The 17,928-nt window shown below is 39.4% G+C and overlaps 1 protein-coding gene across 1 annotated transcript in view; it reads left to right on the forward strand.

Annotated features, from left to right (window-relative positions):
- Positions 1–17,928, forward strand: part of Tmeff2 (transmembrane protein with EGF like and two follistatin like domains 2) — a 264,413-nt gene that overhangs the window by 196,214 nt on the left and 50,271 nt on the right. The gene's annotated exons all lie outside the window — the stretch shown is intronic.

Below are 17,928 nucleotides of genomic sequence, written 5' to 3' on the forward strand. Positions count from 1 at the left end.
AAACTAACCCATTTCACCTAATACAGAGAGTTCAATCTGGTCTGCTGATTGTGCACCAAAATATCTAATTGCTTATACATGTAAACACCCCATTTATTTAAAAAAATATTCATTGCACATCCATTATGAGTTAAGTATTTAACAAAAATTAATGGATATTTATTATGTGTATGAAGAAACACTTTTCTTGATAAGTGAAGCAAAGAAACATGCATTGACCTAATTAACTGTATAATTCAAATTAAAATTTTATTTCTATTAGTGAAATCTAAGCAGATTTTTAAGTTGGAAATGTGATCTTTATTTACTCATGTATTTGGCAAATGTTTATGTTGCTATTGTCTGCCCAGCATTTTTCTTGGAGCGAAAGTGCAATAGTGAGCAAGGCAGACAAGGTGATTCTATACTCATATTGTCTATCCTATGAGCAAAGAGAAACCAAAGGAAGGTCAGCTATGTAAGACAATAGCAGGGTGCTAAGACAAACATGGTGGTGATTGAGGTAGTCCAGGGAGGGTACCTGAGAAAATAGACTTTAAGTCTTCTAAGTATTGCAAGCAAGAGTGTTTTGGGCAGGAGCAACAAGTAGAAATATTTTCTGCAGAAGCAAAGGTCAGAGGAGAGCTGAAAAGCCCTTTGTAGGCACGACATAGGAAGCGCATGCAACATTGGTAAGAGGTGACTTGTAGATTGTTAAAGTCTAAACACACTGCATAAACCATGAAAAATGTATAATTTCATTCTCGTGGCAATGGGATACCTTTGGGTGATCTTGAGCAAAGGAGTGGTGGTTTGAGTTATCTGTTTTAAGAGTGCCTACCAGGCTGTAGCGTGAAGTGACACTAAGTAGGAAAGGCAGGGTAGGACAAGAAAAGCAACTCAGAGATCCTTTCCCTCCCCTGCTTATTCACAAGCACAGTCTCACCTTCCTCTGGTTTTCATTCCTGAGTATTTTACCACCCTAAATCTAAAAAGTCTCTTAATTTTTTTTTCAATAACCTGCGGGACGTGGTGGGCTGGATGGAGGGAAGTCCTCCATGATGGCCACAAGATGACAGGCCCAGATAACAAGAGAAAGTCTGTGGGTTTCCAAAATGGCTTTATTGGCCTAAGTTGAATCTGGATGTGAACTCCCCCTTAAGTCTGGGAAGGGAGCTGACTTAAATAGGGAGGGAAAGGGGGAGGAGGGTCAATTAATTAGCTACTGCCCTCTGGCCTTTAGGTAAGTCATTAATATGGAAATCTCTTGAGGCTGAAGCCTATAGTCATGCCCTCTAACTGTGCTGGGGACACCTCTTTGGGAGGGGCTGCATTGTCCTTTCATGACTGAATGGTGCGGATTAATGGAGATCTTAGACTGTGTGTCAGACCCCTGGGTCCTGTGGGCATGGCCGAACACCTGCCGTTGCCCCATTGGAGCCAGGGTTCAAGGCCCATGCCACACCAAAAACCAAGACATTCTACACAACCCTACAATAACCAGGGAATGTTTTTTTTTTTTTAATGCATGTATTCTTTTACCAATTTTCTATACCTTTGGATTCCAGTTTACATAGTGATAATTCCTGTTAGCATATTGTGTTTAATGCTTCCCATTGCTACAATTTAAGTGACTAAGAACACAAAGCTAAAGTTGATGCATTTCTTTTGTGTGTATATGTGTGCATACCTGTTCTTGGTGTGCTCATGTGTGTGTACAGGCATGTGATGGTGCATACACACTTGAGCATGTAAACGGAGAAGTCAAGCTTCATCATGCTGTGCCATACTTTTGAAACATGTTCTCTCTTTAGTTCTTACTACTCACTGTTGCTTGACAAGCTCTAGAATCTGCTAGGAGACTAGCCTGTATGTCCACCTGTGAAGGAGTTCTCTATTAGGTTCATTGAGATGGGATGTGGTGTCTGCATAGGCAACACATCTCTGGGCTTGGATCCTAGACTGACTTTTAATAGGCAAGTCAGATGATCATGAATATCCCTCTCTGGCTTTAGACACAATGGGAGCATCTGCCTCAAGTTCCTGACTCCATGATTTTTCCCCCCTGGAACTTAGGCCAGAATACATTTTTTTTTTTTTTTTTTTTTTTTTTTTTTTTGCTTTGGTTAGGTTATTTTATCACAGCAATGGAAAAAATAATATATCCATTGAATCTGGAGCTCACCAACTGGCTAGAATGACAGACCAGAAAGTTACCAGATCCCCCATTCTCTGCCTGCCCAGCACTAGTCTTAGAAACTTGCAACACGTGCCCATTTTTTTATGCGAGTGCTGGACTCAGATTCTCCTACATGCATGTCAAGCACTCTAGCAACTGTGCCAGCTCCCCAGCCTAAAGTCATCCCATTTCTGTACAAATAGCTTGTGTATTTTAAATAGCATTAGTTTTTATTGAAGTTTCATATTTAAGAAGTACTTTCTCCAGCATGGGAAGACAAATGATTTTTCTATTATAAACATTCCAGGCCCCAAATTTGGGTAACAAAGCAGGAGTTACCCCAAAAAATTACTACCTAGTTTTCCATTTTACATTGTAATTAACTGTAAGTTGACTTATTTAAGTAGAAAGGTACAATATATTTTGTAACAATATGAAATGGTAGATCTGGTTTCTGTGGTTGGTTGGTTGGTTGTTTGATATTGTTTTGTTTGCTGACACAGATACATGAACAATATATATATATATATATATATATATATATATATATATATATATGTGTGACAGATATACAGTAATGGAGGAAAGGCTCATTTTAGCTCACACTTCTGAGGTCTCAGTTCCTGCTTGACTTGCAGAATGGCACAGCAGAAAGCTATGGTGGATTAGATCTGTTCGCTTTGTAGCAGCCAGAGAGGAAAAACAGCAGACAAGAGAGAGCCAGGGCAAGAATGAAGCCTCCAAGGAAATGGACCCATGATCCTTGAGACAGGTCACTTCCATCACTGTGATAAAGCACTATTACCAAGGCAACTTATAGAAGGAAAATGTGTGTTTGGGCTTGCTATTTCCAAGTGATAATGGTGTCGAAAGCACATACAGCCATGCCAGACTTTTCTCCTGTGTGCTAGGCATTCAATCTCATTCTTGCACAGAAAGTATTCTTGCCCACAGAGCCATCTGCACAGTCCTCACCGGAGTGTTAAAATAGTGAGTGTGTTGCCCAGTTTTAGATCAAAGCTGACACTGACTCTGAATTTGTTAGTAAGTCATTGGTTTATAAGTTTTGTTAAAATGAGTTTTTGACTAGAAGTAATTAAAAAAAACTCTTGTAAAAACTATCTTTTTCTAGTGGCTGGCCATTTACTATAACAAACAAACAAACGAGCAAACAAACAAACAAAAACCCCTCACTTGATTATGCAATATAAAGTCTCCCAAGGTCTGAGAACTGCACTTATCTATGGGTAATGGGTAGAGAGACACAAAATATCCCTGTGAAATGGGTTAATGAAGGAACTCACAACTGGTCAAAGTCTGAAGAACAAGTGCTGAGCCACAGAGTGTACATCTGTATCATTCTGTCTTCAAGGCTCATAGGCTACCATTTCAGAAACAGAGGCAGAAAGATTCTAAGTGCCAGAGGTCTGGGAGTGGCACAGTGAATGAGACATCTGCACCCATGGACTGAGCCTGCCTGCTCATCACCACCACAAGATCAAGCCAGTCAGTGTGCTAGCATGCAGGGGAAGAGGGCCAAAGGTTTCCACCCCTAACTTAGGAGCCATGGCTAATTGATGGCTTCTGAGGAAGGAAAGTCTGTTTTCTCCATGGATGTGGCCCTTAGTAGTCACCGGTGGATATCCCTGCTAACAGAAGAATATATGGGAAACCTGAATTGGACTCTAAAACAAGCTTACAAAATGGAGGTGTAGGAAGGTCTCAGAGGACTTTGGGGAGAAGTGGAGGCAAAACTGATCAAAGTATATTGCATGAAAGTTTCAAAGAATTAATAAAAATATTTTTTAAGGCCTACTGAGATAAAGTCAAGAGCAGGAACATTTTGTACAGCCATGCTTGAGAGCAGAAATGCAGACGTTTTAATTAGAATAAAAAGAATGGTACCATTAGCAAATAACTCTACCATAAAAAAATAAATAGATGGAAGGAAGTTTACTGCTGCTTTATGCATGTTGTCATGTACTTTTATCTAAAAATCTATAAATTGAGTTTGTTTCTATCGTGTACCAAAGTACAAGACAAATTTATCTCATTCATTTTATTTAACTGGATAGATAGATGGATAGACAGACAGACAGACAGACAGACAGACAGCACTTTACATTGTCCTTATAGACAATATGTAAAGCCATTTTCCTATATTATTATCAGAGATTTTGAACCTTTTCAGGAGGTTTTCATGCTGAAGGCTGAGATCCACAAACAACAACAAAAAAAATTGTTTCCTAAACACTTAGACTATATATACATATTATTGAGTATTTTTAAGAAACGTTAAAAAAAATAGAGAGAAAGCGAAAAACAAAGAACAAATCCTGGCCACAAACAATTAGGAGTTAAATTAACATTGTTAGGGAGCTGGCACGATGGCTCAGAGGTTGACAGCACTGGGTGCTCTTTCAGAGATCCTGAGTTAAAATCTACCCTGTAGATTACATGGTATCTTACAACCATTTCTAATGGGATCTGTTACCCTCTCCTGGTGTATCTGAAGACAGCTATAGTGTATTCATATACATTAAATAAACAATATAAAAATTAGCATTGTTAACATGTCTTACTAGGGTGGTATTCTAAGATTTCTAAAACATTAGATAAATAAGTAACTGACATCTCTGCTTTACAGAAAAGAAATAGAAATATTAAAAACTAGATGAGAGTTATAGTTATCACATGTTTAAATTAAAAAGCATGGAGATGCTATTAATATTTTAAAACATATAACTAAAAGAGACATCAGTCTACATGTACTCCCAAATGTGGCAAAAAACAGCCCTGGATTTACAGACTGTAGATTAGTCCACACACTGAGTAGTTCTTTAATCAAAATTGAGGAGAAGGGGGAAGCAAGTGCAGTTTGATGGCTAGCCTAGATAATTAGACTAATAGAATAAAGAATGAAAAAAGAGCTTTCTGGAGCAAGAAAGGCAGCAGAACCCACTTATTCATAGAACATTACATAAAGGTGACTATTTTCTCTCCCCTTGTATCCCAGGGTGCCTCTTCTGTATATGTGATAAACTGGGTCCTGTTTTTTTGATGGAGTCTGTGGCTTGTAAAATTGCCTAGACTTTAACTCAGTCTAGGCAATGATTCACTACACATATTTTAGGTGCCAATAATAGGCCAAGGCCTTAGTTACAAGATCATGTGTTTTTCACTAAATTGCAAAGATAAGTGAACATGCATATTGGGGATTAAATTACTGTGTGTGAAGAAAGTGAAGGAGAGAGCAGCCTGAAACAGTAGGTAGGAATGGTTCCAGAAGACAAAGAATGACTAGGCCTGGCAAGTTAGGAATCATCTGCAATCCAGAGATGAGTGGGTATCAGGATAATGCTATAAAAATCAAACCTAGAATCCCCTGCGGCTTCTTCATCTATGGAATGGGAATGGTTATTATGTGTTAGGTCCTGTACTGGGTATTGGAGATGGCAGATGAATGCTCAGTTCATTTAGTGGAGGCATCAGCAGAGAAACATCAGCAAAGGCAACAAGGGCCTCGGAAGAGCAGGATGGACTGAATAAATAGTAACTGTTGGTGGCTTAACTACGAGGAAAGGAAGTGAAGGATTTTCAACATCACCATAGGTACACCTGTGGTATCCCAAGGCCACACATCCACAACTAGAAAGTGAATCTTAAAATCATCAAGGTCTGTTAAGGATATGACCCAACATCTCTGGATCCCAAATAGAATATTTACAATGTCATTTTCTTGCGGCAGCAAGAATTTCAGAAGAGAAACAGGCTTTGGTTTCTTGGATACTAAGTCAGTGAACATACAGCAGTCAACAGGTGGGGAAAAATGGGAGTCCATGCTAGTTGGACTCTTCAGTAGGAGAAAAGGACTTAGAAGCCTCTTGTCTCAAGCCCTCAGAAATCTATGGCAATCTTTCCACCATTGCTGTGTCAATCCAGCATCAGATCCTCTGTGAAGCCCTTCATCACTATCCTCCAGACAGAACTCTGAGCCCTCAGCGATCTCATAGTATCTACTTTACATCTACATGGACTGGGACTGGTGACACTGTATTATGGATATCACAGCTCCTTGTGTTGTGATCCCTGTTGCTGGCTGGGATCACAGAGGCTATGCACATTTGTCATTCTCATGTTTAGATCAGGACAGTAACTGATACCAAGTATATGCTCAAAATCACTTATGGGTCTGCACTAAACTAAGTAAGATCTGTACCAAGTGCAAATGTATGTTCCCAGGTGGAGGAAAAGGATGGCAATAAAAGTTGCAGACCCACAAACACCTCCAATAAGAGGCCTTGTGAAATGTTGTGAGGGATCCATTTGTGAACCCCCTTCTCTGCTTATGTGTATGTGCCTGTATATGTATGTCTTTGTGTGTTAACGTGCAGATGTGTAGGTGTGTGGGTGTGTGTTAATTCTTACCTTTCATATGGTTTAAGGCAGGGTACCTTATGATTTACCATTGTATATGCCAAAGTAGCTGGCCCATTAGCTTCTAGGAAGTCTCCCTTCCCTGACTCCTATCTTTCCATTGGCTCCCCAAGATTATAAATGTATGCTACAGTATCCACCTTAAGATGGGTTCTGGAGATCCAAACTCAAGTCCACTTTACTCACTCAGCCACACGCCATCCTAACCTGACTTTTCTTACTTTGTTGTTGTGCTTTTCAAAACAAGGTTTCTTTACCATCTCTTACTTTTTTTAAAGCCTAATATTTAAGGGAGAAAGCCTCAGGCAAAACGTTCAAGCATTTCTACTTAAAGTTCTTCATCCCAGGGATTTGGGAATAACTCACAACTATTCTTGGCTGACAGCATAGCCACATCCTCATTCCAGACTCATTTCAGAGCAATCAAATCTCACCGGTAAAACCGCAGGAAGTTAATGACGAATGGCTGGGTTGAGCTTGCAAACTAAAATGCCACCATGTGTTCTTGTGCACAGCACTACAGCGGGTGAACACCGAAAGAAGAAGCAGGGAAGAGACAGATTTGAGTCTTTCATGTGATAAACACTGGTTGAAAGTCATTTTTTGGAGATGTAATTTTAATCTTAAGCAGTTTTTTACAGAAACATTACCTTATTTTACTGGAATCTCAACACACACACACACACACACACACAAACTTCTACAAACTTTGTTTAAACTTTAGAAATACAGAGAATTCAAAGTCAGTGCAAACAAAAAAAAAAGTACCAAGATTGGTAATTTCCCTAGCATAAAAACATCAAAAACTAACATTTTTTTATGAAGTATTAAATAGTTGGGACATTTCAGAAGTAATCTACCTCTGTTCATCCCTGAGTGGATTTAACAAATAAAAGCCTCCAGCATATTTCCTTCTGATTTTTTTGTTTGTTCTATTATTGTTGAGACAGCATTTCATTATAGATTCCTGACTATCCTTGAATCTCTTGAGTAGACCAGCATGGCCTGGGGCTCAGAGACCTACCTGCCTCTGCCCACTCTAGGATTTATGGCATGTGCCACCATGCCTTCTTTGATTAAAAAAATATAACATTATAAATAAAATTCAGGCATCTCATTGCCTTATATTTCCTACCTTTTCCTTGCAGACTTGAAGTGTAGTACCCTATGAATATTTTAATGTTTTTTATTAATCATGTGATAAAATTTATGATCACATGTTATAATATATTGAACATTATTTTATAGTTTATTTACATATTTGGTATTTATGAGTGTTTTTCTCCATGTATGTCTGTTTACCTTGTACATGCCTGATGTCCAAGGATACCAGAGAAAGGAAACACATCACCTAGGACTGGAGTTAAAAGTTATGAGCAGCCATGAAGCTTTTGGGAATCAAGCTTAGGTCTACTGGAAGAGGAACCAGAACTCTTAACCTCTGAGCCACCTCTGCACCCCTAAATATTATTTTGAAAGAAAATTGTATAACATTGACCTGCAAATTCATAAGGGAAAGTTGAAGCGTGGGGTGATCATAAAAGAAAAGCAGTTGATATGAGCACTGATTGTGCAATTAGCTAATGCCAGCATAATTTAATCAGTGTTCAATTACATAAGCATGACTATGAGACAACAATGGGCACAAAAACACTATCGTCAGTTGCTTACCAATTCCATGAGGACTCATGACAAGGAGACTCCAATGCTACCTGGCATTTCCATCTTGGACCTTTTTCAATAGATATCTGTACTGAGTTGTTCATTTTACACACATATTCATGCAACATATCCCTGCACACACACTCACTGCTTATCTCTGATCTTGGTCATAGCTAAGGAATAAAGAAAGGTTAAATATGCCTCTTTGTTGGTTTGTTTCTGGTTTTGTTTTAAGTGCTGGGAGATGGAACCCGGTATCTTACACATCCAAAACAAGTATTTTACCACCGAACCGCTTCCTCAGCCCCTTTTTACTTTTATTTTGAGTCAAAGTCCTCAATAAGTTATTTGAACCCTTTATATGGCTCAGACAGGTCTTGAGCTCATAATTTTAGTGTCTCCGTCTCCTGAGACTGCAGCAGCAGGTTTATATGTCAGTTATAACCAGATCTAGTGGCACAAGTTTATCTAAAAACATAGATATGTCAGAGCTGGAGAAATGGCTTGGCCATCAAGAGCACTGGTTGTTTTTCCAGAGAACCTAGGTTTGATATTCAGAACTTACATGGCAGTTTACAACTGTCCTATAAATCCTGCTCCAGGCGACTGAAGGCCCGCTTCTGGCTCCACAAGCACTAGGCACATATGTGATGGGCAGGCAGATATGCAGGAAAGCACTAAAACAAATTAAAATAAATAAAATTTAAAAATAAAATTAAAACAAATCCTAAAACAAACAAACAAACAAACAAAAAACACTAGACTTGTCATCAGATGAGACTACATTGTTTTTCCTCTGTAAAAACTGGTCATGGATCTTCTTATAAAGAAAGAAATAGAAATTAACCAGACAAGTAGAAACTGCTTGAACAATGTAATGGACAAAATCCTCAAACTAACGTCTTTAGCAAAATGTAGAACTATAATTCATGTCCTGTTTCTTGTCTCTCGTGAATAAAATCCAAGGGCAGGAGATGAAAAATGGAGTTTCCTGGAAATCTAGGCTGTGATGAAGCTCATATACTTGTGCTCCTGAGAGCTTTTCCTTAGTTGCCAGAAAGTGTTGCCAGAGAGCCAGCTTCAAATCCAAAGGGAAGAACAGTACAAATTGAAGTGGGAGGGGACCTCCAGAACGCTATTTGAAGATATCACTCAATGTGATCTTGACATGAGGGGGAAAGTGGAGGTTTTGGTCCATCACATTATTAATATTTAATGTAATTTTTGATAATCCAAATTGCATGCATTCTGCCTCTGTGCACATAAAGACCATGCAAGCAAAGCAGCCACACTTCTGGCCATCACAGTCCTTCTTGGTTGGCCCATCTAGGCAGAGCAGCCACACTCCTGGGGACCACAATCACGGCTAGTTACTGAATGTTTTCAGGCTTGATGGCAAAACGGCGTGCACGCAATGCGAATAAAGCGTTTTCCTCCAGGATATTTTTAAAGATGTACAAGAGGAAGAGGGATTGTTTACTTTGATTATTTTAAGATGTAAATCCGGCTGCTTTGAAGGGGAAAAATAATCTGGAAAGAAGGGGGCAACTGTGACCCATGACAACAGATCAATAAGGAGCATTTGCGATGGTTCTATCTTGCACATGGAGGAGGGAGGGGTGTGGGAGTGCTTCCTGCTGCAGGACCCTCCTTTGGTCACTAAAACATTGTCATTAGTTAAGTGTCCATTCCCACTGGGTTTTATTTTAATTCCAAGAGCCATGCTGGGTATACAAAGAATGATTCTTCTGCGGTTATTGTTGTTTTCCTGGGTGTCACCATTAAATAGAACTTGGTTTGTCCTTGTCAACACAGCAAAAACATAAGGAAGGAGATCCTTCTTGGATCACATGTTCAACTTCTCCCTGAGTCTGTCTGTCCCTCTAGATTTTGAATTCTGATCACAATATGGGTCAGTAAAGACAGCAAGGAAAAGTAGATCAGGAGGGACATTGTGGTCATATTTGTTCCTTAATACTACACTGTGCTGTGCCTTAAGTAGCAATCCTCTAAACCTATCGATTCTTCCCTTTCTTCTATATAACAAGTGTATCGCTGCCCAGCTTTGTGTCCTTGCCCGTCTATATCACAGTGCCTTGTAGTTAGTGGCTCTGACTCGTAGTCTATTGTAGTGTAGCTAGCATTATCCTTTGGAAGCACAGCTTTGAGCATGCTGACCTTCTCCTCACCCTGAGCTCAGAAAGCTTTCAGGATTCACCCTTGTCCAAAAGATGAAGGCCACTCCTTGGATTGGAATTGAGCTCCCTTTCAATATGCCTGGACAGCTGTGATTCCCTTTCAAAGGAAAGGGCTCGTTCGAATCAGCTCATTGTCCTCCCAGGACTTGAGGCGGTCACTCTGCACATCTTTCCCCCATGTCATTCTGCCCAGCACTTGTCCCCATCTAAGCACTACCTTTGTCTCTCTAGACATTTCACTTTCCACCTCTTCCTCCTCATCTCGTGAGTCAGGAGACTCAGGAGGAGGAAACAAGGACCCGCGCACAAAGGAATGCGCTAGCCACTTCAGCCCCCTTTCCTTTCTCACTAGCTGGTCTTGGTTTACTTTTTAAAACAATTCTGCTGAATGTTCCATGGTGCTTTGAACCAAGACATTTAATCACCTATCTCTGCCACCTAACACCACCCCACAGAATCTGAAGAATGTACCACAGGGAGAACAGCTTTTAAAAGTGTGTCACTAAATGCCATGTATTAAAGCATTACTAAACTCATTAGGATAGATATAGGTGAAAGAAAAGGATGTGTGGAACCAGCTGTAGCTAAGATGTCTCAGTGGTTGAACCGTGCTGTATTAGACTGGAAAGCTGAAACTCTGGCTCCAAATGCTACCTGGAGAGCCCCACCCTAGCCCTCTGCTTCAGATTGGCTCAAGTTGAATCTTACTTGGGGAAATGCCTTGGGTAGCCTTGAAAGGTGGAAAAGTGTATTTTATCTAATCAGAACTCCAAGGCCACTCACCAGAATCACCCATAGTGTTTGATCCAGTTCCCTGGATCTCATACCAGAAACAGCCAAGAACCTCTGGGCTTCAGCCCAATTACCTGGGCTTCTGAACTATTCTACAAATCATTCATCTGCCTCCAGGTTTAGAAATCCTGGTTAGGTAGGAAAAGTTAATGATGAGCAACGTTTGTTGCAATATTAGAAATTTACAGAATCTTTGCTAAGCAAGGAATGTATGAATTATTCCATTTAGTCCCCACAATGCTACATTCACTCCATTTTCGCAGGTGCAGATTCTAAGGCTTGAAGAAGTTAAATAACTAATGTAGTGCCACACTGCTAGTAAATAATCAGGCCTACGTCACATGTAGACCTGATACCAAATCCCAAGTTTATATCATAGTCGCTAACCAACAGTACATTGAACACACTGATGTGTGGGCTCCCGTCTTTCCAGAAATTCCTTCTATTTAACACAAGATTCTGGTTTTGGAAAGTTCTGGTAGCACCTATCAGAAGGAGTCTTCAGATCAGTTTCCTATTGACTGTATTCTTGGCTCTTATCCAGTCAGTGAGCCTCAATATTCCAAGATCTTCCCTGCTGTAGGTCAACCTCTATGATTCTTTATTTCCTTACAAAGTAATCAACATTAATAGCAAATGAGCCATTTCCACGTATAATATATGCCTCACCATTAATAAGAGAGGCAATGAGAGAGAGAGACAGAGACACAGAGAGACACAAAGAGCTATGGACCCAGGTTCAAGTCCTAGTACCCACATAGCAGGCCACAACTGTCTCTTATTCTCCACTCAGGAGCCACATTGCCCTTTACTCGGGTCTCAATATAGACCAAGCATGTGTGTGTTGCACAGACATACATCCAGGCAAAACACACATACACACACACAAATATTAATTTTAAAATACGCCTTACCATCCTTGTAAAATTCCAGTGCATCCTGGGTAATATTTATGTAGATGGATGTTACTCCTAGGTTTTAAATAAAAGAATTGCCATGACCATTTAAAAAAAAAAAAAACACATGAGTGACAATATGTGACCAACCAGCTTTACTCTCAGTTGACATTTTTCTGCCCTTCATATATAAAGCTTAATTTTTAGGACATTTTCACATTTCTTTCCTCATTTTTCCCCTTCACAATTCAGAATCATTCCTGCACTGAAGTTTTTTTACAGATAAAAATACTCATAATCAAGTTCCATCAAAAGGAAAAATGAGAGCTAATGAGTAAATGGGTGTGAAGTGTCACAAGAGTCTGGAAGAGAGGTACATGCTGTTTACTGTTATTAATGTAATGCAGCCATCCATCACAGCCAGCACAGACAGAGCCTCGTTTACTGGCTAGGCCAGAGTGGGTCTGTTTCATAGCCCCAGAGACAGACAGGCTCAAGGGAAACAAACAGAAAGGCAGCCTCTGGTCTGCTATGCAACTGGGTGCTTTCAAATGGACTAGGAATGTTAGACAGTCAAAATATGACATGGACACTGAGCTGAGGACCTTGAAGAAGGAATGTGTCTGCCATGTTTAATAGATGAAACAAAATCTAGTGAAATTAGAGGGTGACCGCAAACCAGACACATAAATAAGTAATCTGTGAGCTGGCAGGGTTTGCTTCCTCACACTTAGGAGATGGCAGGCATTCCTAAACACATGAAAAAATGCATTTAGCTCACTATAGACCATCCTCACAATAGTCTTTCAGTGAGGCAGGGAACTAAATTCATGTCAAACTTCCCAAGTATTCATGAGCCAATTACAACTGTATGCCAGTCATCATAGGTACCTGTACTATTCCTACACTTCCTGTTCACTTTTGCAGTTATTTCTTTCCTTCTCTGTGATTCAGGGAGCTAAGGTTTTCAGTCAGTATTAACTGTATCTGAAGCAGTTGCATGGGGGTGGGGGGGGTCACTTCACATAAAGATCCTGAAATTATTATTTTCAAGTACGGCTGATTCTTTGTCTTTGTAGCTTAGAAGAAAAGAGATCTATATAATCGCAGTGTCAAAATGTCAAAAGACTGAGATATACAGAAAAAAAGGAAAGGAAAGGAAAGAAAGCAAAACAAAACCAGACCCTGAAAGGCAAGTGTGCGGTGCCCAGCCCTCCAAACCCGGGCCTTGCATGTAATTCTTGTGGCATGCTGTAATTAACTAGTTACTCCTCTCAGAATGAATAATAATGCAATTATTTGCCAAAAGCAGGGGAGAGGAATCGTTTCTGTTTTAAAAATGAATGCCTTTCATTTCTGTATAAGAAAAAAAAAAAAGATACTGGATTCTTTTGAATATTCTGCTAAAGCCAGTGACCTGCATCTTCACCATTACCTTGTATGATAATTCTGCCACCTTCTTACCAGAGCCTTATATATTTTTCAGTGGTATTAGCAATAAACTGTCAAACTACTACCATGTTCACATTATATCAGTACCTAAAACTATGCCAAAATATCACAAAATGTAAGCAGTGACTGGCTGGTAACAAGTAGATATCTATGGCACTGGGGTCATCAAAAATTAGTATTGTGTTTTCTTCAGCTGTGAAAAGACAAACAAGGAAGCTGAGAGCCTGGGTTCTTACAGCCCCTTCTCCATGACTCGTGTTCCAAACAGCACGGTTTGGTACAGCTGCATTAATTTATTATTAGTTACCCTTTCCAAGTTCTGTCAAATAAAAACTTTCAAAACAGAGGTATCAGAGACAAAAAAGACCAGATCTTGGACTATTTTTTTGCTATGACTAGCAAACTGAGGAGCACCTGAGACTGTGTGAGCCTAGAAACAGAAGTCTTGTGATAGGAAAATGGAAGAGTAAGGAATAATTTTTCGTATTGACTTTGCAGTGTTCAATGATGGTGATGTGAAATGACTTCAAGTTGGGACAGCCCATTAAATGTAAGACCTCGGTGACTTGGTTTGCTTGTGTTAATAGCCTACAGGTTTGGGTTTTTTTGTTTTGTTTTGTGTTTTTTGGTTTGGGTTTTGGTTTTGGGGTTTTTTTGGGGGGGTGGTTTTTTTGTTTTGTTTTGTTTTTTGTTTTTTTGTTTTTACTGGTTATACAGGTTCCTTCCATGTAGCAAACTGGCGTCTGAGTGAACATGCTACCATTCCTATGTTCGTTAACTCATCACCCTCCCTAGTCCCATTTCCTCTCCTGTTTCCAGGCCTTTTAATTTAGGACATCTCTAATTTTTTTTTTTCTCATCAGTGTTGGTGTTGAGACACACTAACTGTATTCTTGAATTCCTTCCAAGTACATCCCTGTAATTCATTCATCCAAGGTTTTTTTTTTAATTGAAGATTTGCTCTAATGCACTGTGCTGAATTCAAAGATTAATGGGATACCTTGATCCTGAAAAGGTTAAAGAAGAGTATAAATATAAAATAAAAATAAAAAACATTATTTATTCGAGGCAGTGCGTGCTACTGTGAGGTAGATGAGCCTCCTAGAAACAGATTCATCATTGCTAAGAAAGAAAGCAATATTACCCCAGGAAGCATAAACTCAGGTAAGATTGCTAAAGCTCTCAACTTTACACACACACACACACACACACACACACACACACACACAGAGAGAGAGAGAGGCACATTTGAGTTGATTCCAGTGACTTGTATGTTTTCATATGGTTGTATGACTATTTAACTGTTTATGTTTAGATTTAGCTAAGTTTATTCATAGCTTTAACTGGTAAGATTAACTCAATACCCATTAGATTAGTAATTTATTCTAATGGCTGGCATTGATTCACAGTTTCTCAAAAGTATCACTCAACAAAGTGTGCACAATGTTGCAAAATGTTTTGATATTGTGTTTGGTAAGACAAAGATTAAGAGTCAACATAAACTAAAAATATTGTAATAAATAGCCCAGGAGTGGACACAGCATCGCTTTTAAAATCCGACTCATCCAAAGTATCCCTTCCATCAGTAGTGATATGAATGTGCATCCATCTTGGTTTTCCTTGAACTTCAATTTGCAGAATGATGCAGCCTCTGGCGTCAGGCTGCCTAGATGGAAAATTATGTTCTGCTTACAAGCTATACGGCTTCCCCAAGACTCAATTTTCTTACCTATTAGATGAAGATAGTAATAGTGGCTGCCCGTCTTTGCAAAGTATTAAGTAGTTACTTCATTCATTCCATTTGTTTATCAACATGTAGTTATTGAAATTTTAGCATACCTAAAATACTGAATAGAATAAAGACAGCAAAGATAATCAATCATTAACAGAGAGTTAGAGAGAGAGAGAGAGAGAGAGAGAGAGAGAGAGAGAGAGAGAGAGAGAGAGAGAGAGAGACTCAGAGTAAGGCCTTAGAGTCCTGCCTATTGTTGTAATTTATGAAGCTAACAGACTTAAATATATAAAATACAATAAGTGATAGCTATAGAATCAGAGTTTATTGGTTTAATGGAAACACAGACAGAGCAGGTCTTCACAATCCACCCAGTTTTCTCTCTCCCCATACCACATAGATTCTGAGCCACGTTACCATGTCTCTGAAGCATCTCCCATTTATTTAAAAAGTGGAAAAGAGATGTGAAAGCAGCCCATTTGTTAATGTTTGTCCTTCCCATGTGCCAAGCCCTTAATTCAGTCAGGAATGCTACATAAAATAGGATATGGTGGCACAGACCTATAATTTTACACTTGAAAGGTGAAGACAGGAGGATCAGAAGTTTAAGGTCAGAGCTATACAGTGGGTTTCATGGCAGCCTGGACTATGCCAGACTCTGTCACAGAGAGAGAGGGAGGGATGGGGAGGAAAGAGAGGGAGGAACAGAAGGAGAGAGAAACAGAAGGAAGGAAGGAGGGGGAGATAATTTCATAGATTTCCAATTAGAGTTAATCTTGAGATTAAGAAGATAGAAGAACTTTTAAGTGTTTGCTTGTGTATTGATATACAGGTGTATAGAGAGTAGTGAAGAACATGGGAAAAGACCAGCTTGGTGCATGCTTTTATGAAGATTCTGGAGATTTAGTGAAATCTACATCTCACTTTCACTGAAGGGAATCTGACCTCCTTTTGAGGTGATAATGAAATGATGACATATGTAATTTTTCATAGCTGTTCCCTAAAACTGATTTACTTGAGGTAATAAGAAGCAAATCTTCAAAGACGCTGGGACTGAACAGTGGCAAAAGTGGACCGGAGTCAAATGAGTCACATAGGGTGGAGTTGGGGACTGACCCCTGGGACAGGGCATCCTATCAGATGCCCTGAACAATTGTCAGTGAGGTGCTGTGGCCCAGTGGGAATGCTGACTCTGGGCGACTCAACTCAATCAAATAGTCTCTTCCCCTTGCTGTTCTCATTTCATCTTTCAGTTTGATAGTAAATGCATTTCAGAAATTTTAATTACTAGTCCAATTACAAACTGTTCATTCCTGAGCTTCTCTGTAACACCGCCGCTGCCGTTTTCAGAGACAGATAAAGCAGCATACCATTCAGTTTGTTCTTCTGCTTGCATAAACCCTTTATAAGACTGGAAAGTTTTGACCAACTGTTCAAACCTAAACCACCTTTAAAATATCAGGAACTGCCATTGCACAGTGAGGCAAGTGGGCCTCACCACTCTGTTTTTATTAAGAGCAGTGTTTTAGGTAAGCTTAATAGTTAGAGCCACGTCTTCAGGCACATCCTAAGAAACACACACCCTCTGTGATATCGGGCAGCTCCTGACCTCAGATCTTCAGATGCCAAGAGGCAACAACAGTGGGCTCCTGTCCATCATGGCAGACAGAGAATGCCACCCTGGGTGGGGCTGGGGAGGTTAAGGATTTGAACTGTCGCCACCTGTCCTCACTATTTCTGAAATAGATGAATAAAAACCGATTGATGTGGAAATTCTTCCACATATACAAAAATGTGTTTTTAAGCATACCAATGCATTTCCTGTCCATATTTTTAGCAGTAGTGTAAGTAATTCTGACATGATGGTCTCAAGATTATATCCTGAAACTACCTGGTATATAAAAGGGCCTTTGCTGTATTTCATTGATCAATCATTCTCAGACAGTGAATCTTCAGTTCCCAGAGTTACTACTTAAGAATTAAGAAGTCTGGGCTTCTAGGTAGGACCTCAGCTTCCACAGAGCATAAGAATCTGCTATCAATATATGTTTTTAAAGTTCTATGGGCAGTCCTAGTTTGCAGGCTGCAGTATAAAAGGGGAACAGTTGAACCTCACATATCACATCTGTGTGTACCTGTCCTATACTTTATTAACTTTTTGATTCTATGTATTTTCTAATATAGTGGTCTGTGTAATGGCTGTTACAAATGAAGTCTAAATAAAGCAATGAATTTAACAGCCAGCATGCAATGAGTAATTACTATTATCATTGTGTGTGTGCACATGTAATGTATTCAGAGATAACATTATGATTCACAACTTAAAGAAGAACATATGAAGTAATGAATACAAATATAAATAAAAATATTTAAAATTTTTATTCTATACAAGTTTGCACATAACAACAATGTAATGTGCTAATTATTTATATTTATTATTTTAATGAGTACGAGTATGAGTGTCTCTCTGAATGTATGTATGTGCATCTACATGCATACAGTCCCTGCTGAGCCCAGAAGAGCGTGTCAAGTTCCTTGAAACTTGAAATGTCCATGTCTGTGAGCCACCATGTGAATGCTAGTTCCTCTGCAAGAGCTACA

This window comes from Arvicanthis niloticus, chromosome 3 (assembly GCF_011762505.2).
Source record: "Arvicanthis niloticus isolate mArvNil1 chromosome 3, mArvNil1.pat.X, whole genome shotgun sequence".
Classification (NCBI taxonomy): Eukaryota; Metazoa; Chordata; class Mammalia; order Rodentia; family Muridae; genus Arvicanthis; species Arvicanthis niloticus.